The 27,387-nt window shown below is 37.1% G+C and overlaps 1 long non-coding RNA gene across 1 annotated transcript; it reads right to left on the minus strand.

The window, feature by feature from the left end:
- Positions 1-2,445: 2,445 nt before the first annotated feature.
- On the minus strand, positions 2,446-12,714 carry LOC116423284. The gene is made up of 4 exons (XR_004233835.1): positions 12,564-12,714; positions 11,296-11,343; positions 9,647-9,694; positions 2,446-2,630 (listed from the first exon to the last, which is right to left on the minus strand). It is a non-coding gene; the product is annotated as an uncharacterized LOC116423284 (long non-coding RNA).
- Positions 12,715-27,387: the final 14,673 nt, after the last annotated feature.

The raw sequence follows: 27,387 nt of genomic DNA on the forward strand, positions 1-27,387 counted from the left end.
ACTCAAGAAAGGGCCGTTTGGAAGAAAATCAGCTCATTATGAAGACCAACAGGGGATGGAGAACTTTATACGGGGGGTTTAAAACTTGTTTAAATTTGTCTCAGGCCAATGAAAATGCATGTGGATATCGAGTTCTGGAAAACTTTTAATATCTATCTGAGGTGCCACTCTAAACGCATCAGGCCTAGAAGTCTGATACAATTTTAGGATTGATCTCCTTGCCTCAAGTCAGGAAGCCCTGAGGTCTACGCAGTAATCCAAGCAATCTTGCCAAATCATGATACATGGACAAAATCCCTCTGTGTATTAAGGGAAAAACTCCAATCATCTTGGAAAGCAAAATGGCAAAAGAATCGGTCAAAGGCCAAGAAGCACTCTAAAACAGGCCATGTGGAAACCAGGTTGGGGTTTGGACAATCAGAGTCTGGGTAAATTGAAAAGAGAGGGTCCAAATGATAGCACGTGACAGGAAAAGCGGGTAATTGCTTGTGGCGAATTCATTTGATTCCTTACAAAAGGTGAACGTAACGCCCTGATAATTTCCGGAAAAAGATTGAAAGTCAATCATTTCACCCTCGAAATAATTATGAGGATTGTCCTTTCATACATTTATTTTCATGTAGTTGAAGATGTATACAATGGTCAGCAATGCATATGAGTGAGAGAAAAGGAATGAGAGACTTCAAGGGAGGGAGGCAAATAGAGAAAAAAGTCTGAAAGAAGAAAAAGAAAGCACCTTACGATCATTGCTTCTCCTCCTACACATTACCCAAAGAAGGCTGACATTTCTGCATATGTGCCAATGAAAAACCCATAATATCAGCCGGGAGTTTACACCCTTCTGGCCAGTGATTTAGCAAAGTAAAAAAGAAAAAAAGGGTAAGACCAGGGCTCATCCTTCGGAAGGAAAATCAAATGGAGAACAGCTACCCTTTGTAAATCAGAAAAAAATGTTTTCAATATCCTTTTTGACTAAATGCTGGTGTCCAATGCATTTATCTTTCTCCTCAGTGATTCCCTGCTCAAGTAAATATTTAATTTGGACCCTCCCTCGAGGTTGCAATTCATTGGATATTCCTCCCTTTGCGTTTCTCCACCCTTCTTTGGGGGCTCAGACCTCCCCTCTCTCCCAGAGCAAAGTGGCTTATACATCAAATTAACAAAATACTCCCCAAATGAATATTATGAAAGAAAACTAGCTCATGACTAAGTTTAGCATGAAAAGAGACAAAGATAGAGAAGAAGTTCAAGACAATTCTCCCCTTTGTAGCCTGCCAAGAGGAAGAATATTGGTGGAATGGGTAACTACCTGGAAACACTGAAATTCAGCTCAAATATCAATATCATGGACATAGAGACGGAGGGTCCGTGCCCGAATCTTCTCCCGAAGGTGTATTTGTCACGGCTGGAACCCTAACTTTTGCGTTGCCCTTTGCTCCAGTTCTAAGCTCTCCTGACTACCAGGGTGGTACCTTCCTCAGACACAGGTTAATCATATCTAGAAACTCAATCCTCATCCTTTGATGGATGGAATGGGTATATCCATGTCCATGTAGAGTAGAAATATAGAAGGAATCACACTATATAGTGAGGAAGATTAATGAAATTATGCCCTGGGAAAATCCCGATGGGGCAGTGCCACCTAGAATAAAGTTGCCAAACATAGGAGAATGGCCAAATGATTGGATCCAAGGAAAGGAGGACCCTCATTATGTAAACGCAGCATTTGGAACATTTCAAAGAAAGGCAGGAAGTTTCACTGTCATTATCTTTGCATCAATGTCGGAAATGCATCTGAATGATCTCAACCCTCCTCATCCCTATCCTGATTAGGGTCTCTTTTTGTACATTCATTCTCATTACAAAGAAATTTTCCCCAGGAGGAAATTTGCACCAACATGAAGAGGAGGGGGAAGGCGGAGGAGAGAACAAGAAAGGAGAGAAGGAGAACGGGGCGAGAGAAAGAGCGAGGAAGGACAAGACAAAGAGACAGACAGACGAGACGAGAAACTGAGAGCAGGGCAGGGGAAACCCGGGTGAGAGAAGAGGCTGGAGAGACAATGACAGAGAACAGCAGTGAAAGAGACACAGAGCCTGAGTGAGATAGAAAAACAGCAAGGCTGGAGGAAAGCCTGAAGGAAAAAACAAAGGCAACAAGGAAGAAGGAAAGACAGACTCAGAGAGAGTGTGTGCAAATTCTCTTGCTCTCTCCCTGCTATCTCATCCCATCTCTAACAGTCTGTTCTTTCTCATTCTCTGTGTATCCTTGTGTCTCTTTGTCTTCCTCTCTGTCTATCTCTCTGCTTATCCCTGTCTGTCTGTCTTCTTTTAGTCTCTCTGTCTCTCTCGGCCTCATGCTCAAATGCAAAAGGAAAGCAATATACCTAAACGGTAAATAAGAGAAGCCTTGAAAGAAACAAAAACTTTGGAGATTATAATTCAATAGCATTTCTAGTAAAGACAATCGGGTTGATGTTCCAATCACATGCTCTGGGTTCCTCAAAGATACCGAACGGCTAGAGTAAGGATGTGCCCTTGAAACATGTCCTAGAGAGTCGAGATTTACGTAAAAGTTTACTCACCTCTGGGTTTCTCAATTGCCGATTCCTTGGGGCTCAGAGGCTCTTTATCTGCAATGCAATATGGATGATACATAAAATGCAACCAGACTCACGAAATGAATGTTTTCAAAGAACATCAGCTCATTATGAATACCAACATGAGAGGGAAGCACAGTATCCACTGGGTTGAAACCACTTTGTGGAGAATTTTTCTCATAAGGGCCAAGAGGAATAGGGTGCTTGCCCCGTGTTGATTGACTCTTGCACATACATTGAAATGTCTATCTGAGGTTCAACTGGAAATAAGTCAGGGCTGGACATCTGATAGGATTGGCCTCCTTGCCTCAAGTTTGTAACCACTGATGTCTACTTGGGAGCATACCAAGTCATCTTCCCCAATCCAGTCACATCAACAACATCCCTCCATGTTTTAAGGGAGATAACAAAGACATCTATGTCGATGGAGAGTAGAAATAGTGACAGAATCAGTTCAAGATAGCAAAGAAGACCGAACTTTAAAGGTGTGACATTTGGGCACTTTGTGAGCACAGTGCAACCGAGTGTATATGTGCTAAATGAAATCCTACCTATACATATATATATATATATATATATATGTGTGTGTGTGTGTGTGTGTGTGTGTGTGTGTGTGTGTATAGAAAGATATGTACATATATGCTCTAAATGATAGGCTAGAAGAAGGAGGATTAATTGGTCATTCCTTGAAAGCAGAGACTCATGAAGGTTCTGTGATGAAGAGCCTTAGGCAAAGCTGAACAACTGAACAGACATTTTGAGCAATAATTTCATAGAGAACTCTTTGAGAATCTCAATCCTTTTCAGTACAAGTTATTGAGAAGAATGGTCCTTTCATATATTTCATATCATTCAGTAAAAGAATAAGTTTACACCGTTTTAAAGAATCCAGCCTTTGATATAAGAGATGGAGAACAAATGAGAGCCTTAAGGGCAGAGCACTAGACTAAAAAGCGAGTTAGGGAGATGTAGAGAGAGAAATGGAAGAACAAAGCCAAAGACAGCATGTTAGGATGCCACCTTCCTTGTCATCATACACATTACATGATGAGCATTGGTGTACCAATGAGCAATCCATGCTATCTGCTGGTGGTTTGTCAAGGATGGTTTAGTAAAGGAAAAGTCTTAAGATACAGGGCTCATCCTCTCATCTTCCACCTGGAAACGGAGAGCTTGTATGACTTTGGCTAAGCTGACAAAAATGTTTTTGATATCATCTCCTTCAGATGGAGTTATTGATGTTTTAACACTTGTGCTGGGCTCCTCACTTAAGTCCCACTGCTAAAATAAAGCTATCTACTTGGGAGACATGGGTAAGAGAGGTGCGATTCTTTCTATATTCACTGACCTTTGCGTTTCTCAAGTGCAGCTTCTTTGGGGATCAGCCTTTCTCTTGGAGCAAAGTTTGATTTATAAATAAATATTCATAAAAGGTTTACAAAAAAACCAGCTCCTTAGCAAGATTACCATGAGGAGGAACAAAGCTATACGAGTGGATCCAAACAATTGGCCTCGTATATTTGCTCCCAAGAAGCAGGCATATTATGGCATTCGAAAATGTGCATTGAGCTTTCTGGAAACATGGAAATACAAATCTATATATTCATCAATCCGTCAAAAACTATCTTTTTAACAACCTCCTGGCCGGAACTTACTTTCCAGGTTTGGGAAGTTGGGATAGTACTCTTTGTAAAACATAGAGTGAATTATATATCACAGAGACAAAATCCTCGTAGCTATTTCTGGATCGAACAGGTCTATCTCTATACCTGAAGCGTACAATTACAGAATGGGCCAAATGTAAGGAAGACTAAAGAAATTGGGTCCTCCAAAAATGACCGTGGAGGAATTCCAACTAAATTCATCTTGCAAAATATATCTCTAACCAAATGATGAACCTCCAAGCTTGGAGGGGACATGGCCGGTTCTGTTACAACTAACGACTTTAAAAATTGCCCCAAAAGGCTTTATCAAATGTCCTGTCATTATCTTTGCATTAATGTCCAAGGAACTACGTATCCCGGGATTTCAATCTCCTCGATAAAATTTTCCTTATTAGTGTTTGCAACGTGTATGTTCAGTGTCATTGACTTAGAGAAAAGTTGTTGGCACCTTCAGAAATTCTGCACATAACCACGAGAGGGGGAGATTAGAGAGGGGGACAGAGACAGAGACATACCCAGAGACACACAGAGATGGAACAAGAGACACACAGAGAGACATGGCCAAGGGAGGAGGGAAAAGTTGAAAAAGTGTTGACAAAAGGAGGCGTGACAGAGAGAGACAGAGACAGAGACAGAGACACAGAGAGAGAGATCCAGAGAGACAGAGAGAGACTGAGAGACTGTGATGGAGATAGTGACAGAGAAACAGATATAGAGCCTGACACACAGAGACAAATGGGGAAAGACAAGGACTGAGAGGCTGAGAGAAAGAAAGGGAGCAAAGAAGAATGACAGAGAGACTCAGAGTGCATGCAAATTCTCTTTCTCTCTCTAGTATCTCTCACGCTCTCTAAGAGTCTTTTCTTTGACACTGTCTCTGTATCTCTCTGTCTGTTTTCTTGTCTGTCTCTGTGTCTCTTCATGTGTCTCTGTCTCTCTTTCTCAGCCTCTAACGTCAACTCTTTGTGTCTCTGTGGCTCTCTCAGATTCAAATGCAAAATGAATGAAGTGTTCCCCCACTGATCAAAACCTAAAGCCTTGAAATGCCGAACTGGAAAGAATCTGCTTGATTTGACTGAGGGCTTTTCAATAGCATTTCTATTCAAGACAATTCTGTTGATGTTCCAAACGCATGCCCTGTGCTTTTCCAGGATATACCACTGCCAGAGTAAGGGGTGCTCTTTGGCCAACCTGGGGCTGTCATGTTTCTCCTCACCTTCGGGTTTCTCTTTGCCCTTTCCCTGGGGTTTGACAGGCACCTTATCTGCAAAAGGAATTTTAGCATTACAAAATGAAACAATACTCAAGAAAGGGCCGTTTGGAAAGAAAATCAGCTCATTATGAAGACCAACATTTGAGGATGGAGAACTTTATACGGGAGGTTGTAAAGACTCTGTGTAGAATTTTGTCTCCAGGCCAATGAAAATGCATGTGTGGATATCAGTTCGGAAAACTTTTAAATATTATCTGAAGGTTCCCTCTAAACCATCAGGCCTAGAAGTCTGATACAATTTTGGGATTGATTCTCCTTGCCTCCAAGTCAGGAAGCCCTGGGTCCGCAAGTAATCCAAAAACAATTACTTGGAAATCATGATACATGGACCAAAAATCCCTTGTATTAAGGGAAAAACTAGCATCAAATGTCTCTGGAAAAGCAGTGGCAAAAGAATCAGGTCAACAGAGCCAAGAAGCACTCTGAAAACAGGCCATGTGGAAACCAGGTTGGGGTTCAGGACAATGCAGAGTCTGGGTGCCAAATTAGACAAAAGAGATAGAGTCCAAATGATGCAAAGTGACAGGAAAATGACGTGGTTTGCTTTGTTGGGAATTCTTTGGTTTACAAAAAGGTGAAATCAACGCCCGTATTAATTTCACGGAAAAAGATGAAGTCACCATCATTTTTCACCCTCGAAATAATTATAGGGTTGTCCTTTCATTTAAACAATTGAAGATGATACAATGGTCCAGCAATTCATATGAGTGGAGAAAAGATAGAGACTTCAAAGGGAAGGAAAAAAGGAGAGAAAAGAGAGAGAGAGAGAGACAGTCTGAAAGAAGAAAAAAAGCACCCTTGATTTGCTTCTCCTCCTAACATTACCAAAAAGGCCCAATTTTCTATGTGCCAATGAAAAACCCATAATATCAGCCGGGAGTTTACACCCTTCTGGCCAGAGTGATTTAGCAAAGTAAAAAAAGAAAAAAAAAGAAGGTAAGACCGAGGGCTCATCCTTCGGAAGGAAAAATCTGAAATGGAGAACAGCTACCACTTTGATGAAATCAGAAAAATGTTTTCAATATCCTTTTGTAAGACTAAGCTGCTGGTGTTGATTTTTTATCTTTGCTCCTCAGTGATATCCCCTGCTCAAGTAAATATATCTAATTTGGGGCCCCTGCCCTCCGAGGAGTTGCAATTCCATTGAGATATTCACTCACCTTTGCGTTTCTCCACTGCAGCTTCTTTGGGGCTCAGACGCTCCCTCTCTGCAGAGCAAAGTGAAAGCATACATCAAATTAACAAAATACTCCCCAAATGAATATTATGAAAGAAAACTAGCTCATGACTAAGTTTAGCATGAAAAGAGACAAAGATAGAGAAGAAGTTCAAGACAATTCTCCCCTTTGTAGCCTGCCAAGAAGTAGGAAGAATATTGGGTAGGAATGGGTAACTTCACTTTTCTGGAAACACTGAAATTCAGCTCCAAATATCAATATACATGGACATAGAGACGGGAGGGTCCGTGCCCGAATGCTTCTCCCGTAAGAGTGTGATTTAGTCACGGCTGGAACCCTACCAGCTTTTTGCTTGGTTGCCCCTTTGCTCCAGTTCTAAGCTCTCCTGACTACGCAGTGATGCAAGTAACCTTCCTCAGACACAGAGTTAATCATATCATAGAAACTCAATCCTCATCGCTATTGATGGATGGAATGGGTATATCCATGTCCATGTAGAGTAGAAATATAGAAGGAATCACACTATATAGTGAGGAAGATTAATGAAATTATGCCCTGGGAAAATCACCGATGGGAGCAGTGCCACCTAGAATGAAAGTTGCCAAACATAAGGAGAGATAGGCCAAATGATTGAGATCCAAGCAGAAGGAGGACCTGCTCATTATGTATAACGCAGCATTTAGGAAGCATTTCCAAAAGAAAGGCTTGACGGAAAGTTTCACTGTCATTATCTTTGCATCAATGTCAAGGAAATGCATCTGCTAATGATCTCAACCCTCCTCCTCCCTATCCTGATTAGCGGTCTCTTTTTTTGTTTCATTCTCCATTCATTAAAAGAACAAGTTTTTCCCCAGGATGGGAAATTCTGCACAGCAACATGAAGGAGGAGTAGGAAGGCGGAGGAGAGACACAGAAAAGGAGAGAGAAGGAGAACGACGGAGCGAGAGAAAGAGCGAGGGAAGGAGCAAGACAAAGAGAGACAGACAGACAGAGACAGAGACAGAGACTGAGAGACAGGAGCAGGGAAACACCGAGTGAGAGAAAGAGAGAGCTGGAGAGACAATGACAGAGAACAGCAGTGAAAGAGACACAGAGCCTGAGTGAGATAGAAAAACAGCAAGAAGCCATGCGAGAGAACGCCTGAGAGAAAGAAACAAAGGCAACAAGGAAGAAGGAAAGACAGACTCAGAGAGAGTGTGTGCAAATTCTCTTGCTCTCTCCCTGCTATCTCATCCCATCTCTAACAGTCTGTTCTTTCTCATTCTCTGTGTATCCTTGTGTCTCTTTGTCTTCCTCTCTGTCTATCTCTCTGCTTATCCCTGTCTGTCTGTCTCTATCTTCTAGTCTCTCTGTCTCTCTCGGCCTCATGCTCAAATGCAAAGGAAAGCAAGTATACCTAAACGGATAAATAGAGTGGAAATCAAAACGAAAGAATCTTTTGAAATTATAAGGGGTCTCAATAGCATTTCTAGTAAAGACAATCGGGTTGATGGAATCCACATCTCCTGGGTTCCTCAAAAATGCCAAACGGCTAAGGTAAGGATTTGCCCGGAAACATGTCCTAGAGGTGAGATTTACGTAAAAGTTTACTCACCTCTGGGTTTCTCAATTTTGCCGATTTTCCCAAGGTAGGGCTCTTTTCTTACTGTAGCAATATGGATGATACATAAAATGCAACCAGACTCACGAAATGAATGTTTTCAAAGAACATCAGCTCATTATGAATACCAACATGAGAGGGAAGCACAGTATCCACTGGGTTGAAACCACTTTGTGGAGAATTTTTCTCATAAGGGCCAAGAGGAATAGGGTGCTTGCCCCGTGTTGATTGACTCTTGCACATACATTGAAATGTCTATCTGGGTTTCAACAAATAAGTGGGTGGACATCGTAGGATTGGCCCTCCTTGCCCCTCCAAGTTTGTAACCACATTCTCCGGGAGCATAAATCATCTTCCCAATATCCATTAACAACATCCCTCCATGTTTTAAGGGAGATAACAAAGACATCTATGTCGATGGAGAGTAGAAATAGTGACAGAATCAGTTCAAGATAGCAAAGAAGACCGAACTTTAAAGGTGTGACATTTGGGGCGCGGAGCCACAGTAACCAGTGTATATTTAAAATGAAATCCTACCTATAATATATATATTATATATATATAATATATATTTAATAATATTATTTTTTTTTTGGTGTGTGTGTGTGTGTATAGAAAGATATGTACATATATGCTCTAAATGATAGGCTAGAAGAAGGAGGATTAATTGGTCATTCCTTGAAAGCAGAGACTCATGAAGGTTCTGTGATGAAGAGCCTTAGGCAAAGCTGAACAACTGAACAGACATTTTGAAAAATTTCATAGAGAACTCTTTGAGAATCTCAATCCTTTTCAGTACAAGTTATTGAGAAGAATGGTCCTTTCATATATTTCATATCATTCAGTAAAAGAATAAGTTTACACCGTTTTAAAGAATCCAGCCTTTGATATAAGAGATGGAGAACAAATGAGAGCCTTAAGGGCAGAGCACTAGACTAAAAAGCGAGTTAGGGAGATGTAGAGAGAGAAATGGAAGAACAAAGCCAAAGACAGCATGTTAGGATTTTTCTTGTCCATCATACACATTACAGAGTGGCATTGGTTTGTACCAATGGCAATCCGCCCTTCTGCTCTGGTGGTTTGTCAAGGATGGTTTAGTAAAGGAAAAGTCTTAAGATACAGGGCTCATCCTCTCATCTTCCACCTGGAAACGGAGAGCTTGTATGACTTTGGCTAAGCTGACAAAAATGTTTTTGATATCATCTCCTTCAGATGGAGTTATTGATGTTTTAACACTTGTGCTGGGCTCCTCACTTAAGTCCCACTGCTAAAATAAAGCTATCTACTTGGGAGACATGGGTAAGAGAGGTGCGATTCTTTCTATATTCACTGACCTTTGCGTTTCTCAAGTGCAGCTTCTTTGGGGATCAGACGCTCCTTCTCTGTGGAGCAAAGTTTGAGTTTATATAAATGAAATCATCGTCATAAAAGGAATATTACAAAAGAAAACCAGCTCCTTAGCAAGATTACCATGAGGAGGAACAAAGCTATACGAGTGGATCCAAACAATTGGCCTCGTATATTTGCTCCCAAGAAGCAGGCATATTATGGCATTCGAAAATGTGCATTGAGCTTTCTGGAAACATGGAAATACAAATCTATATATTCATCAATCTGTACAATTATCAGGGACTTCAGCTGCATGTATGGTTCTCCCATACAACTCTCAACACATCAGGCCTGGAATTGTAATAGCTTTCCGATTGGCCTTGTGAGCTCCTCTTCTAACCTCTGCAGACTACTCAGTTGGGATAGTACTCTTTGTAAAACATAGAGTGAATTATATATCACAGAGACAAAATCCTCGTAGCTATTTCTGGATCGAACAGGTCTATCTCTATACCTGAAGCGTACAATTACAGAATGGGCCAAATGTAAGGAAGACTAAAGAAATTGGGTCCTCCAAAAATGACCCAGTGGAGAAGTTCCAGCTAGAATTCATCTTGCAAAATATATCTCTACACCAAATGATGAACCTCCAAGCAGTAGGGGGACATGGCCGTTCTGTACAACTACGTACTTCCAAAGCCTTGCCCCCAAAAAGGCTTTATCGAAAGTGTCACTGTCATTATCTTTGCATTAATGTCAAGGAACTACGTATCCCGATGATTTCAATCATCCTCGATAGAACATCCTTATTAGTGTTTGCAACGTGTATGTTCAGTGTCATTGACTTAGAGAAAAGTTGTTGGCACCTTCAGAAATTCTGCACATAACCACGAGAGGGGGAGATTAGAGAGGGGGACAGAGACAGAGACATACCCAGAGACACACAGAGATGGAACAAGAGACACACAGAGAGACATGGCCAGGGAGCGAGGGAGAGAGAAGGATTGAAAGACCAAGTGTGACAAAGAGGGCGTGACAGAGAGAGACAGAGACAGAGACAGAGACACAGAGAGAGAGATCCAGAGAGACAGAGAGAGACTGAGAGACTGTGATGGAGATAGTGACAGAGAAACAGATATAGAGCCTGACACACAGAGACAAATGGGGAAAGACAAGGACTGAGAGGCTGAGAGAAAGAAAGGGGGCAAAGAAGGGCCAAGAGACTCAGAGTGCATGCAAATTCTCTTTCTCTCTCTAGTATCTCTCACGCTCTCTAAGAGTCTTTTCTTTGACACTGTCTCTGTATCTCTCTGTCTGTTTTCTTGTCTGTCTCTGTGTCTCTTCATGTGTCTCTGTCTCTCTTTCTCAGCCTCTAACGTCAACTCTTTGTGTCTCTGTGGCTCTCTCAGATTCAAATGCAAAATGAATGAAGTGTTCCCCCACTGATCAAAACCTAAAGCCTTGAAATGCCGAACTGGAAAGAATCTGCTTGATTTGACTGAGGGCTTTTCAATAGCATTTCTATTCAAGACAATTCTGTTGATGTTCCAAACGCATGCCCTGTGCTTTTCCAGGATATACCACTGCCAGAGTAAGGGTGCTCATTTGGAAACCTGTCCTAGAGGGCTGTCATGTATGTAAAAAACTCACTCACCTTCGGGTTTCTCTATTGCCGATTCCCTGGGGCTGACAGGCACCTTATCTGCAAAGGAATTTTCATGACATACAAAATGAAACAATACTCAAGAAAGGGCCGTTTGGAAAGAAAATCAGCTCATTATGAAGACCAACATGAGGATGGAGAACTTTATACGGGAGGTTGTAAAGACTCTGTGTAGAATTTTGTCTCCAGGCCAATGAAGAATAGCATGTGTGGATATCGAGTTCTGGAAAACTTTTAAATATCTATCTGAGGTGCCACTCTAAACGCATCAGGCCTAGAAGTCTGATACAATTTTAGGATTGATCTCCTTGCCTCAAGTCAGGAAGCCCTGAGGTCTACGCAGTAATCCAAGCAATCTTGCCAAATCATGATACATGGACAAAATCCCTCTGTGTATTAAGGGAAAACACTAGCACATCGATGTCTCTGGAAAGCAGAAATGGCAAAAGAATCAGGTCAACAGAGCCAAGAAGCACTCTGAAAACAGGCCATGTGGAAACCAGGTTGGGGTTCAGGACAATGCAGAGTCTGGGTGCCAAATTAGACAAAAGAGATAGAGTCCAAATGATAGCACAGTGACAGGAAAATGACGTGGTAATTGCTTGTAGCGAGGAATTCATTTTGATTCCTTACAAAAAGGTGAACAGTCAACGCCCGTGATAATTTCACGGAAAAAAGATATGAAAGTCACCATCATTTTCACCCTCGAAATAATTATGAGGATTGTCCTTTCATACATTTATTTTCATGTAGTTGAAGATGTATACAATGGTCAGCAATTCATATGAGTGAGAGAAAAGGAATGAGAGACTTCAAGGGAGAGAGGGAGAGCAAAGAGAGAGAGAGAGAGAGAGAGAGACAGTCTGAAAGAAGAAAAAGAAAGCACCTTACGATCATTGCTTCTCCTCCTACACATTACCCAAAGAAGGCTGACATTTCTGCATATGTGCCAATGAAAAACCCATAATATCAGCCGGGAGTTTACACCCTTCTGGCCAGAGTGATTTAGCAAAGTAAAAAAAGAAAAAAAAAGAAGGTAAGACCGAGGGCTCATCCTTCGGAAGGAAAAATCTGAAATGGAGAACAGCTACCACTTTGATGAAATCAGAAAAATGTTTTCAATATCCTTTTGTAAGACTAAGCTGCTGGTGTCCAATGCATTTATCTTGTGCTCCTCAGTGATATCCCCTGCTCAAGTAAATATATCTAATTTGGAGCCCTGCCCTCGAGAGTTGCAATTCATTGAGATATTCACTCACCTTTGCGTTTCTCCACTGCAGCTTCTTTGGGGCTCAGACGCTCCCTCTCTGCAGAGCAAAGTGAAAGCATACATCAAATTAACAAAATACTCCCCAAATGAATATTATGAAAGAAAACTAGCTCATGACTAAGTTTAGCATGAAAAGAGACAAAGATAAGAAGAAGTTTCAAAACAATTCTCCCTTTGTTGTATTAAAAAGTAGGAAAAGAATATTGGGTAGGAATGGGTAACTTCACTTTTCTGGAAACACTGAAATTCAGCTCCAAATATCAATATACATGGACATAGAGACGGGAGGGTCCGTGCCCGAATGCTTCTCCCGTAAGAGTGTGATTTAGTCACGGCTGGAACCCTACCAGCTTTTTGCTTGGTTGCCCCTTTGCTCCAGTTCTAAGCTCTCCTGACTACGCGTGATCAAGTAACCTTCCTCAGACACAGAGTTAATCATATCATAGAAACTCAATCCTCATCGCTATTGATGGATGGAATGGGTATATCCATGTCCATGTAGAGTAGAAATATAGAAGGAATCACACTATATAGTGAGGAAGATTAATGAAATTATGCCCTGGGAAAATCACCGATGGGAGCAGTGCCACCTAGAATGAAAGTTGCCAAACATAAGGAGAGATAGGCCAAATGATTGAGATCCAAGCAGAAGGAGGACCTGCTCATTATGTATAACGCAGCATTTAGGAAGCATTTCCAAAAGAAAGGCTTGACGGAAAGTTTCACTGTCATTATCTTTGCATCAATGTCAAGGAAATGCATCTGCTAATGATCTCAACCCTCCTCCGTCCCTGATCCTGATTAGCGGTCTCTTTTTGTACATTCATTCTCATTCACTTAAAGGAACAAGTTTTCCCCAGGATGGGAAATTCTGCACAGCAACATGAAGAGAGGAGGAGTAGGAAGGCGGAGGAGAGACAGAGAAAAGGAGAGAGAAGGAGAACGACGGAGCGAGAGAAAGAGCGAGGGAAGGAGCAAGACAAAGAGAGACAGACAGACAGAGACAGAGACAGGGAACAGAGACTGGAGAGACAAGGGAGCAAGGGGAAACACCAGTGAGAAAGAAGGCTGGAGGAGACAATGACAGAGAACAGCGGTGAAAAGGAACAGAGCCCTGGTGAGATAGAAAAACAACGAAGCCCCATGCGAGGCCCTGAGGAGAAAAAACAAAACAGAAGGAAGGAAGGGAAACTCCAAGAGAGGGTTTGCAAATTCTCTTGCTCTCTCCCTGCTATCTCATCCCATCTCCTAACAGTCTGTTCTTTCTCATTCTCTGTGTATCCTTGTGTCTCTTTGTCTTCCTCTCTGTCTATCTCTCTGCTTATCCCTTCTTGTCTGTCTCTAACTTCTAAATTCTCCTTTCTCTCTCGGCCTCATGCTCAAATGGGAAAAAAAAACCGGTTTAAAAGGGAAACCTTTTTAAAAAAAAAAAACGGAGGAAAAGGGGGCCAAAAAAAGGGAAAAAAGGTTAAAAAAAAAAAAGGGGGGAAAAAACCCCCCAAAAATTTTGGGGTTGGGTTAAAATAAATTTTTTTTTTGGGTTTTTTAAAAAAAATTTTTTTTTTGGAAAAAATTGAAAATTTTGGGAAAAAATTTTTTAAAAACCACTCCTTTGAAAAAGGGGGGGGTTTTTTCCCCTTTAAACCCCTTTGGGAAAATTTTCCCCGGGAAAGGGGTTGGGTGGTTTTTCTTTTTTTCCCCTTTCCTTTTAAAAAAGGGGGGGGCCCTTTTGGGGGTTTTTTAAAAAAACCAAAGGTTATTAAAAAACCAATTTCCTTTAACCGGGGAAAAAAAAAACCCCCAAAAAAAAAATTTTTTTTAAGGAAAAGGGAAAATTACAAAAAAAAGGGGTTTTAAAATTGGAAATTTCCAAAACCCAACCTTTTTTTCCCCTCCTTTTTTTTTAAATAAATTTTTTTTTTGGGGGGTTTTTGGGGTTTGGTTGGGTTTTTTTTCCCCAAAAAAAAGGGGATTTTTTTTTAAAAAAGGGAAATTTTTTAAAAAAAACCCTTAGGGCCTGGAAAAAAAATTTTTAAAAAAAATTTGGGAAATTAAAAAAAAAGGGTTTTAAAAAAATTTTTAAATTTTTAAATTTTTAAAAAAAATTTCCCAAAAAAAACCCCGGTTAAGGGGGGGGGCCCGGGAACCCCCTTAAAAAAGGGGGGAAAAAAAAAAGGGGGGGAAAAAGGGAAAACCCCAATTTTTTTCCCCGGGGGTTTTTTTTAAAGGGGAAAAAAGGGGGGTTTTCAAAATTTTTTAAAGGGAAAATTTAAGAAAGGGGGGGGCCCCCCCCCAAAGGGGAACCCCCAAAAAAAAACCCAAAAAAAAAAAGGGTTAAAAGGGGAAACCGGGGCCCCAAACAGGCCAAGGAAAAAAAACCCGGGAAAAAGGGGAAAGAAAATTTTTTAAATGACCGGGGAAAAAGGCCCCCGGGGAAAAGGGGGTTTTGGGGGTTTGAAAAAAGGGAAAAAGGGAAAAAAAAAAAAGGAAAACCAAACCTTTCCCCCTTTTTAAGGGTTTTTTTTCCCCCCTTTTGGGTTTTTTTTTTTGGCCGGTTTTTTTTCCTTTTGTTTTTTCGGAAAAGGAAAAATTTTTTTTTCCCTTCTTAAAAAAAAAAATTTTTTTTAAAAAAAAAATTAAAAACCAAAAGGGGAATTGAAACCCTTTTTGGGGGCCTTTTAAACCCTTTCTAACCCCAAAATTTTGGTTGGGAAACCCCTTTGTTTTGGGTTAAAAAAAAAAAATTCCCCTTTTTTTTAAAAAAATTTTTTTTTTGGGGGGAAAACCCAAAAAAAAAAAAAAAAAAAAGGGGGGCCCAAAAAAAAATTGGGGGTTTTGGGGCCAAAATTTTTTAAAAAAAAAAAAATTTTTTAAAAAAAATTTTGGGGGGTTTTTTTCCAACCGGTTTAAAAATTTTAAATTTTTTGGGCCCAATTTTTCCCCAAATTCCCCAACCAAACCCTTTCCAAAAAAGGGAAAACCCTTTTTAGGGCCCAATTGTTTTAAGGGGAAATTAAAAAAAGGTTTGGGAAGAAAAAAAAAAGGAAAGGGGGGGGGGAAAAGGAAAGAAAAAGGGGAAAAAAAACAAAAAAGGGGGGGGGGGAAAAAAAAAAAAAAAGGGGGGGAAAAAAAAAAAGGGAAAAAAAAAAAGGAAAAAAGAAATTGGGAAACCCAAAAAAAAGGGTTTTCCAAAACCCGGGGAAAAAAGGGGAAAAAAAAAAAAAGGGAAAAAAAAGGGGGGAAAAAAAAAAAAAAAAAAAAAAAAAAAAAACCCTTTCCCCTTTTTACCTTTTTTTTTTTTTTTTTTGGGGTTTTCATTTTCTGGCCTTTTTTAAAAAAAAAAAAGGGGGTTTCCTTTTAAAAAAAAAAAAAAATTTTAAATTAAAAAGGGGTTTTTTGGAAAGAAACCTTTTTAAATTTTTTTTTTAAAAATTAAAAATTTCTAATTTAAAATTCCCGGTTTTTTTCCCCCCCCCCTTTTTTGGGTTTTCCCCCCTTTTGGGCCAAAAAAAAAAAATTTTTTTAAAAAAACTCCCCCTTTTTTTAAAAAAAAGGGGGGGGGGAAAAAAAAAAAAAAAGGAAAATTTCTTCCCCCCAAAAAAAAAAAAAAAAAAAAAAAAAAAAATCCCAAAAGGAAGGCCCCAAATGGGTTTGGGAAATTTTGGGGGTTAAAAAAATTTTTTCCCCCTTTTTTTTTTTTTTAAAACCTTTTTCCCCACCTTAAACCATAAAAAAAAATTTTTTTTGGGGGGGGAAATTTTTTAAAAAAAAATTTTAAAAAAACTTTAAAAAAATTTTTTGGTTAAAAAAAAAAGGGGGAAAAAGGGGAAAAAGGAAAAAAAAGGCCAAAAGGAAAAACCCAGAAAAAGGTTGGGTTTAAAAATTAAACCCAAAAAAAAAAAAAAACCCCCAAAAAAAAAAAAAAAACCCCCCTTCCATTTTGGTTTTTTTTTAAAAATTAAAAAAAATTTTTTTTTAAAAAAAAAGGGGGGGGAAAAAAAAAAAAAAAAAAGGGGGGGGAAAAAAGGCAAAAACCAAAATTTGGAAAAAAAAAAAACCAAAAAGGGGGGGAAAAAAAAAAAGAAAGGGAAAAAAGGTTTAAAAAAAAAAAAAAAAAAAAATTTTTTCCCAAAACCAAAAAAAAAAACCGGGGGGAAAAAAAAAAAAATTAAACCCCCTTTTTCCCCTTTCCAAAAATTTTTAAAAAAAAAAAAAATTTTTAAACCCGGGGTCTTTTTTAAAAAAATTTTTTTAAAAGGCAAAAAAATTTAAAAAAAAAAAAAAATTTTAAAAAAAACTGGGTTCCAAAAAATTTTTTTTAAAAAATTTTTTTTAAAATTTTGGGCCGGGCCCCCCCAAAAAATTTGGAAAAAAATTTTTTTTTTGGGGTCCCCCCCAAAAAAAAACCCCTTTTTTTTGGGGCCCCCCCCTTTTTTTAAAAGGGAAAAAAAAAATTTACAAAAAAAAAAAAAAAAAAAAAACCCCCCCCCCGGGGGAAAAAGGGGAAAAAGGGGGAAAACCTTTTTTGGGGGTTTTTAAAAAATTTTTCCTTTAATAAATAACAGGGGGAAAAGGGGGGCCCCCCTTTTTAAATTTTTTAAAAAAACCCCCCAAATTTTTTGGGCCCCCTTTGTTTTTTTCCCCCAAACCAATTTTTTAAAAAGAAAAGTTAAAAATTTTAAGAAACCAAAAAAACCCTTTTTTGGGGGGTTTTTTTAAAAAAAAAAAAAAAAACCCCTAAAAATTTTTAAAAAAATTTTAAAAAATTTTTTTAAAAAATTTTTGGGGGGGTTTTTAAAAAAAAAAAGTTTTTAAAAAAAAAAATTTTAAAAAAAACCCAAGGAAATTTTAAAAAAAAAACCCAAAAAAAAAAAAAAAAATTTTTTTTAAAAATTTTTAAAAATTTTAAAAATGGTTTTCCTTTTTTTTTTAAAAAATTTTTTTTTTTCCCCTTTTAAAAAATTTAAAGGAAATTGGGGAAAAAAAAAAAAAAAAGGGGGGGGAAAAAAAAAAAAAGGGGGGAACCCCAAAAAAAACCAAAAAAAAGGGAAAAAAAAAAAGGGGGGAAAGGGGGGAAAAAAAAGGAAAAGGGAAACCCAAACCCCCAAAAAAGGGGGAACCCCTTTTTTTTAAAAAAACCCCAAAGGGGGGGGGAAAAAAAAAAGGGGGGCCCCCGGCCCCCCAAAAAAAATTTTTTTTTTTTTTTTCCCCCCCCTTTTTTTTCTTTAAATTTTTTTTTTTTTTTGGGGGTTTTTTTTATTTTTTCCCAAAAAACCCAAAAACCCTTTTTTTTTTCCCCCCCCCAAAAAACCCCCCCCTTTTTTTTTAAATTGAAAGGGGGAAAAATAAAACAAAAAATTCCTTTATCCAATCTAATGACCCATTTTTACCCTGGTTGAAATAGCTAGTTTTAGGTGACTAGAAAGAACATATTATATTCTAAACAAATAGCTTAATAAAAATTGGAAATGCTCACCATCAGCTGGAAGAGACTCCAATATATTATGTATCTCTTGATTACTTAATTCAACTCCCAAGCTTTTCATTAGAGGTTCAATATCATTAATGTTGACTTTGTTGTCATCTACTCTGAGGACATATTGCCACGCATTTTTTATTCCTATATGAACATAAAGTGAAAAATGTAAAACTTTTACATTGATAGCTCTAAAGAAACATAATAAGCCTTATAAAAATATAATCATTTTTCATGGAAGTAGTCTCTCAAAAGTTGAAAGATCCCACATATTCCTACTTTTTGTAATAAAAACACTTTCACTTGGAAACATGCATGTATATTGAATATATTGATAAGGGCTGTTTGTTTTCTTCCCCCATTAGATTTCTTTTGGAACATTATTTTCTCTCCCTCTTCCCCCTCTTCCTCCACAAATCAATAAACATTTATTAATTATCTACTATGTGCCAGGAATTGTGTTAAGTGCTAGAGAAAAAGAAGCAAGAGATAGTCCTTGCCCTCAAGGAGCTTAGAATCCAATGGAGGACATGTTTTTCATGACTTCACATGTATAAATGTTACTCTATTATTTATCAGAGGGTGATCTTGCCAGCTCCCATGGATTCAATGATCCTCTCTATGCAGATGATTCTCATAATGATTTATTTATCCCTGATCTGTCTGTTGCCACTGAGGCTTACCTCCAACTGCCTATTGGTGTTCTCAAACTGGATGTCTTGTAGACATCTTAAATTCTACCTATCCAAAATAGAATTAATCATCTTTCCCCCATAACCCTTCCCTTTTTCTAATTTCCCTGTAATTGTTGAAGATTCCACCATCCTCAGTTACCCACCTTCATCTTTTCATTCTGTTTTTCCTTCCATATACAATCTACAGTCAAACTGGGCTTATATCCCAAAGAGATCTTAAAAAAGGGAAAGAGACCTGTATGTGCAAGAATGTTTGTGGCAGCCCTCTTTGTAGTGGCCAGAAACTGGAAACTGAGTAGATGCCCATCAACTGGAGAATGGCTGAATAAATTGTGGTATATGAATATTATGGAATATTATTGTTCAGTAAGAAATGACCAACAAGATGATTTCAGAAAGGCCTGAAGAGACTTACACGAACTGATGCTGAGTGAAACGAGCAGGGCTAGGAGATCATTATATATTTCAACAACAATACTATATAATGATCAATTCTGATGGACCTGGCCCTTCTCAGCAATGGGATGAACCAAATCAGTTCCAATGGAGCAGTAATGAACTGAATCAGCTACACCCAGTGAAAGAATTCTGGGAGATGACTAAGAACCATTACATTGAATTCTCAATCCCTATATTTTTGACTGCCTGCATATTTTTTTTATTTCCTTCACAGGCTAATTGTACAATATTTCAGAGTCCAATTCTTTTTGTACAGCAAAATAACGGTTTGGACATGTAAACTTATTTTATATTTAATTTATACTTTAATATATTTAACACGTACTGGTCATCCTGCCATCTAGGGGAGGGGTGAGGGGAAGGAGGGGAAAAATTAGAACAAAAGGTTTGACAATTGTTAATGTTGTTAAATTACCCATACATATAACTTGTAAATAAAAAGCTATAATAAAAAAAAAAACCAGTCTACAGTCAAGACCTACAGATTACACTGTCTTCTCATCTCTCCCATATACCTCCTTCTCTGCTCTGACACTGCCACCATCCAGGTAGGTGTAAGCCCTCATCACACCATTCCTAAACTATTGCAATAAAGCTTCTGTTCTCTTTGCATCAAGTATGATCACTGCAATCCATCCTACAATCAACTGCTAAAGTGGCAATCCTAAAGCACAGTGCTGATCGTTTATTCAATAATCTGCAGTGGTTTCCTATTACCTCCAGGATAAAATGTATAATTCTCTGTTAGATTTTAAATCCCTTCTCATATTTCTAGTCTTTTTATACCTTATACTTTCCTATTCCTATGTATTCTTGTGGTCCAGGGACAATGAAAGAACTGGCCTTGAAGTCCTGGGTTCAGATTCAACTTCTGATATATAACAAGCATGTTATTCTCATCAAGTCCTTCTCAGTACATCAAGAAATTATTTAAGATTATTAAGTTACCAAGCATGTGCCATTCTGCATTGTAAGGAATTTCTTACTGAAAAGGTCCAAACACCAATGAACTCAGAGATCTGGAGAAAAGGAAGGAAGGAAGGAGAGAGAGGGAAGGAAGGAAGTGAGAAAGAGAAGGAAGGAAGCAACAAAGGAAGGAAAGGAGGGAGAGAGGGAGAAGTAAGCAAGAAAGGAAGGAAGGGAAGAAGGGAAGGAGAAACAAGGAAGAAAGGAAAAAAGGAAGCATATAGAAGGAAGGGAAGAAAAGAGAAAGAGAAAGAAAAAAGTAAAAAAGAAAAAAGCAAGAAAAATAAAGAATAAAAGAAGGAAAACAGAAAAAAAATTCCTACTCACCTTGGTTTTCAGGCAGATCACTTAGAGACAACTTCTTTATCAATCTCCTAAGATCTACATGTCCTTCACCTGCAAAATTGAAAAAATTAACTCCCAGATTCAGATATTTCAGTGTAGTAAGAAATGGACTTTTAAAAGCTCATTCCCAATATACAAGGTAAAATATAAACACAATGATATTTTTTTGTTTTGTGTAGACAAATCTCTAAATAACTATTCTTCAACTTAATTTGGATATGAGGTCTCTATTTCATTGCTTTCATATTATATATACATATATAATATAATATGTATATATTATATTCTGTTTCAAAGTTAGAGCATATTCAATTCCATCTAAAAGTTATAGGAGACACCTTAGAGGTTATCAGTTCCAACCCTTAACAAATGTATAGATATATTTTACCTATAATACCGTGAACCAATGGTCATCTAACCTCTCTTGAAGTCTGAGTAATGGGCAATATTTCTCAAAATGGCATATGCCATTTTCAGATGATTTTGATCATAAGCAAAAGATCTTTCATATAATTCGAGTCAAAATCTGTCTCACTATAATTTTCATCTACTGATTTTATATCTATTCCCTGAGACAAGCAAAACAAGGTTATATCTTTTTATTATAGGATAACCTTTCAAATGTGCTAATATTCCTCTACTAAGTTTTCCATCTCTATGTGAAATATCCTTATTTCCTTCGACTGATTTTTGTACAGTAGAACTTTTCAAATACACTTACTAATCTTTTCTGTTTACCTTCCTCTGGATTCATTCCAGCTTGCCAAAGTTTCTTCTAAAATAGGATATCCGGGACCGAACTTAATATACCTGGCTTTGTCATATTCCTTCTATCAGTTAGTCAAAAGCCATTTATTAAACACTTATTACATTTCAGGTACTATGCTAAGCATTGGAGAAACAAAGATAGTATTTTTCTTAATAAGTCTCCTAAGACTATACTTGTCCAGGATCAGCATTCTATGTATCGTGTCACCTACCTGTTTTTATCCTTTTATTTACTAAGTCTCAACTCTCTGTTGAGAAACCATTCCCTTCCCCTATATTCCTTGGAAAAACAGATTATTTCTAGACCTTAAAGTAAATTTTAAGGCACCAGAATAAAATCCTAGTTGCTGTGCTACATAATCAATCCTCATGTCCCTTATGTAGTGAATAAGCACCTTTAATTAACAAGTTTATATGAAACTACACTGATATGGTAGAAAGGAACTAAGGAAATGAACTCATTCTATCTTCTCTCAGTTCCACCAGACTTGCCATTATATCTAATATTCAGAGCAGCTCCACTACCTTATTCCCAATGTTTGGCAATATGTCTGCTGATGTGACTAATTTAAGAAATCTACCATTTCCACTGTCTCTTGATTTGTATGTGAGTAGGAAGAGGGAAAGGGGGAAGGTTGTCCTTTAAGAAACTTCCTGCTGCCAAGCTAATATAATAAAAGTGGAAATCAAAAATTATTTTATAGAGCTAGAATAAAAAATAACAAAATTCATCTGACAAAATAAAAGGTCAAGAATATCAAGAGAATTAATGAAAAAAAATGCAAAGGATGGTAGCCCAGTAGTATTAGACCTAAAAATAGCAGCCATCAAAACCATTTGATACTATGAAATAGAATGGTAGATGATTATAGTAATTTACTATTTGATAAAACCAAAGATTCCAGCTTCTGGAATAAGAACTCACTATTTGACAAAAATTGCTGGGAAAACTGAAAAATAATGTCAGAAACTCAGCATAGACCTACATCTTATACCTTTTACAAAAATAAGTCAAAATGGGTATATAATTTAGGCAAAAAGTATGTGTTATAAGCAAATTAGAAAAGCAGGAGATAATTTATCTATCAAATCTTTAGAGAAGGAAGGAAGTTATAGCCAACGAAGAACTAGAAAACATTATAAAATGCAAAATGGATAATTTTTATTACATTAAATTAAAAACAAAACAAACAAAAAATGCAGCCGAAATTCAAAGGGAAGCAAAAAACTTGAAAACAATTATTACAGCCAATGTTTATGATAAAGACCTAATTTCTAAAATATATAGAGAGTTGACTCAAATATATAAGAAAATAAGCATTCTCCCCAATTGATAAATGATCAAAAGATATGAATAGACAATTTCAGGTGAAGAAATTAAAACCACTGTTTAAAAATCATTGTTTATTAAAGAAATGCAAATTAAAACAACTCTGATGTACCACTTCACACCTATCAAATTGGCTAAGATGACAAAAAAAAAAAAGATAATGACAAATGTTGGAGGGGATGTAGGAAAACTGGGATACTAATACATTGTTGGTCAAGTTATGAACTGATCCAATCATTCTGGAGCAATTTGAAATCATACCCAAAGTGTTACAAAACTGTGCATATTCTTTGATCCAATGGTCTCACTACTGGATCTGTATCCTCCCCAAATGATAAAAGAATGAAAAGGACCCCACATGTGCAAAAATGTTTGTAGTAGCTCTTTTTGGGGTGGCAAACAATTGGAAAATGAGTAGATGTTCATCAATTGGGGAATGCCTGAATAAATTATGGTATATGAAAGTAATGAATGTTATTGTCCTATAAAAAAATAATGAAGAGGCTGATTTTAGAAAGGCTTGGAGAGATTTACATTAATCGATGCTGAGTGAAGTAAGCAGAACCAGGAAAACATTATATACAGCAACTGCAAGACATTATTACAGTTAAGATCATTAAGATCATTACACATAATGATCAACTATGATAGACTTAATCCTTCTCAGCAGTTCAGTGATCCAAAGCAATCCCAACAAACTTTGGATGGAAAACATCATCCACATCCAGAGAAAGAACTATGGGGATTGAATGTATATTAATACAGATATTTTCACTTTTTTTCTTGTGATTTTTCCTTTTTTGTTCTGATTTTTCTCTCCCAACAAGATACATATGGAAATATGTAAAAAAAATAAATGTACATGTGTAACAAAAATTTTTTTAAATAAAATAAACACAAAATTAAGAAAAAGAAAAAAGAAAGAGATTTTCTGCTGCTAGTTTTGAAGCTTAAGGCAGAACAAAAAGATGCCTGTCTGAATTATATTTTGGATTTTCTTCCTTACATGCTGGAGCATGAAGGGTATTCAATATTAATGCAATCTCATAAATATGGGGTGGGTATTAAGAGAGATTTGAGATCCTTTCTAAACAACTTTGGGATTCTATGATGAGACCTTGAAAGTGTGACCCCAAACCAAAAGGAAATAAGTATGGCAGATACAAAACAAAGCGAGGTGGTTTCCATACTGGTGAGATAAGCATGCCATGACTAATGGCTGCAGTAAGATTAAACAGACTTTTTTGGAACTTCTGGAGATCTGCACAGATTGAGACTGAGGGGTTGAGCAGATGGGGGACTCTTGGGTGGGTTAATTGGGAGTGGGAGGAGAAGATAAGGTTATAGGATAAGGTAAAAAGAGAGGCCGAGGAAAAAGTAGTGAGTAAAATTAAGATGGAAATTTACAAATAGTAATTAACTTTAAATGTGAATGAGATCTCCATCAACTAGGGAATAGCTAAACAAAGTTGTGATGTCTGGTTTTGATGGAATACTATTGTGATGTAAGAAATGATGAAGTCAGTGATCTTAGAACGATTTGGAAAGATTTATATGAAATAAGGAAGAAAAAATGAGCAGAACCAAGAGAACATTGTTTTAGGAACTCCTTTGAGTAACTGAGTAATTTTAAATATTATAAATATCCAAATTAATATTATTATAATATTAAATATTATAATTATATTATTAATGCTAAGAAAGCCATTGAGAAAGACTGATAAATAGAAGTATGTATAGAATAATTTTGTATATATAAACCTACTTGTGTCTAACAATAGCCATCTCTAGGGTGAGGATGGGGAGGAAAGAAAAAGAGAAAAGAAATATATGTGACAACTTTGTTGTATATTTTGAGGGAATAGCATGTTGTACAGGATAAATTTATGGTTTCATGTACAATCATCTTTTTAAAAATTGTACTGTCATGGAAATGCTAGTTTGGTTCCCTGCATTGAAAATAAAATAAGTTTTTAAAAAAGAATCTTAAAAAAAAGATTAAATAGATCCAACTCCCTTTGCTTTCCTATTTCTCTGATTCCTCCAAGCCATTGCCTAGTATTTTTTTCTATTCTATCCCCTTCTTTACAGGTTGGAAAAAAGTATAGTGGGGAAGGGAGGTCTACCCATGGACAATGAATTCTTCAGCTTGCTTTCTGAAAACTTTTGAAAGTTGTTTTGTGTTTCCAAATTTTCATTATTTAAAGTGGCCTTATTGCAACAGTTTACTACTACTGTCTTACACCTGACACTGAGGGGGGAAAGTACATTCCACATACTTTTAAGTCTAATCTTCATCATTATCATTTTCTCCATCACTTTCCTAACTCTACACAAGAAACAAAACTAAGTCAAGCCCTTCTTGTCCAGTATTTATGAGTTCCAAGGTATAAGTCAATGTTCACACTGAGAATTTAACAACTGACTCTCAGGAATGGAGTGGTGCTGGCTCCAGCACACAACTATTACAGTTTCAACAAACCTCAGGGCTCTTAAAAGACTAAAATTTTGAATCCTATGGTTGGGGTGTCATAAATTAATAGGGAAAAGTACATATATGTTATAAAGGTTTGGAGACTTCCTGTTTTTGTTGATCTGGAGGCATATTTCAGATCATTTCCCTAAATTCATATAGAATCTGAGGACAATAATATCTATCTGAAGCCCCAGAGAGAGAAGGGTTAGAAGAAATTGGGAATAGGCTGTTCTGGTACAATAAGACCACCATCTGGTGGCCAAATAATGTTATTAAATGTGGCAACTTGTGAATTAATTATTCATGTAAAAGCCCCACTAATCTCAGTAGGTGGTAGAAGGAAGGGGAAGAATGAGTCAGATATGAGTGGAGAATGGTCTGGCAAGACCTCTGTATGAGGATCTAGTCCCACAGATGTAAAGTACTTTGTAATTTATGAAAGTGCTATGTCTAATATTATTATTATTCAGTTGTTTTTCAGTTATGACTGACTCTGCATGACCCCATTTGGAGTTTTTTGGCAAAGATGATAAAGTGGTTTGCCATTTCCTTCTCTAGCTCATTTAACAGTCACTTAACAAGTGACTTGTCCAGAGTCACACACTCTTAAGTACCTGAGGCAAGATTTGAACTCATTAAGCTCAAATCCAGAATTTTATCCACTATACCATCTAACTACCCATGTTGTTATTTTATAGCATGATACATAATATACAATATAATGTTATATGTGCACACACACATAGATGATGTGAAATAGGTGGATAGATCCTTTAAAAATCTAAATTGGCTAATATATATCAGAATCTGTTCTTTTAAATAACTCTCTTTTCTTCTCCATACAAAATTTTATTCTGTATCTTCACAATCTTGGCATGGATTCCTTAAAGAATCTTAGTCCCTGGGCTCTTACCTATTCTTACTTTGACCACTTTGAAAACTATGTTCTAAAAATAGATACACACTGAAAGGTATCCAGTTGTTTTTCTCTCCAGCTCTATCACAAATTCTAAAGTGAAGTAGTCACTTGCCAATACTGTTTCCATCATATCCATTCTAGTGTTGGTTCGCCTTTGTCAATGAAAATTCCATCCAGAATAAGTTTCCCCTATCACTATTTTCATATTTTAAAGAATGAAATTACCACATTAAAGGAAAAGAAGGGATTCTTAAATACTCCACTACAAAGGGGAAGAGAGAAAACAAGAGAGGAGAGGGGAAGGGAGGAAAAAAAGATAGACAGAGACAGAGAGGATCAGTCAAAAATATAAAGAGATGGAGAAGTAGAGAGAGGGAGAAAAAAAGGAAGGAAAGAGAGGAAAATGGGGGAAGGAGAAAAAAAGAGGAGAGAAGAAAATATAGAAGAGAACAGTGCTCAGCACAAGAACAGACATTTGAAGTTTCTCCTCACTAACTACTCTATCATGTCTTCATGCCATGTTATCTATTTTCCAAACTTAATCTTTTATCTTTTTCTGTATAGGTCAAGGATTCTCAACTTGACATCCATAAGTTAAAAAGTTATTAAATACTAATTCAGTGTAATTAATTTACTTTGCAATGCTATATATTGCATATTAAAGTATTATCCTAACAATGGATCCATAGATTTCCTCAATTTGCCACTGGGGTCTACAATATACAAAAGATTATGATCTCTTGGTCCAGGTGTTCTGTTATTATACTCTAATGATAATATTGCTTTTGTTTCTGACTCTTTTGGTTTTCACCTATATGTCCCCTATATCCAACTTCCCTTCTCAGATCCCCCAATATCAACACATTGCTCTATCTTCTTAAACTAGTTTTCTTTCCTTCCTTTATCTAATTCCTTTTGAATAAAGTAAAACAGATTCTAGTTATGGATCTCATCTCACTGATACTTATTTAAGTTAAATTTTGATTCCTTTGTTTTATTCCTACACCATAAACCATGGTTTGACAGCAGAAACTATATTATGTGTATCTGCAGCATTTTGCACAATGCCTGGCATGAAGTAAGTGCTTAAGCATTTTATTGGTGGATTATCATATTTTGTATGACAGCAGAGATCATGTGATTAATTATTGACTACTTTCTTGGATTTTTGCCTATTGTATATGTTGGGGCATCTCTACTGCCTACATATTCTTTTTCTTACAACATAACTACTCTCTATACTATATAATCTGGTGAATATATATTAGAAAATTTCCCCTCCCTCTTCTATTTTAAACTGGAACACTTTAAATCAGATTTTCTGCAAACAGAGACCTTTTAGTTGTGCTTTTTCCCTTGCTAGGAGTTCATTCCCATGT

The sequence above is a fragment of the Sarcophilus harrisii genome, chromosome 4 (genome assembly GCF_902635505.1).
Source record: "Sarcophilus harrisii chromosome 4, mSarHar1.11, whole genome shotgun sequence".
NCBI classification, from domain to species: domain Eukaryota; kingdom Metazoa; phylum Chordata; class Mammalia; order Dasyuromorphia; family Dasyuridae; genus Sarcophilus; species Sarcophilus harrisii.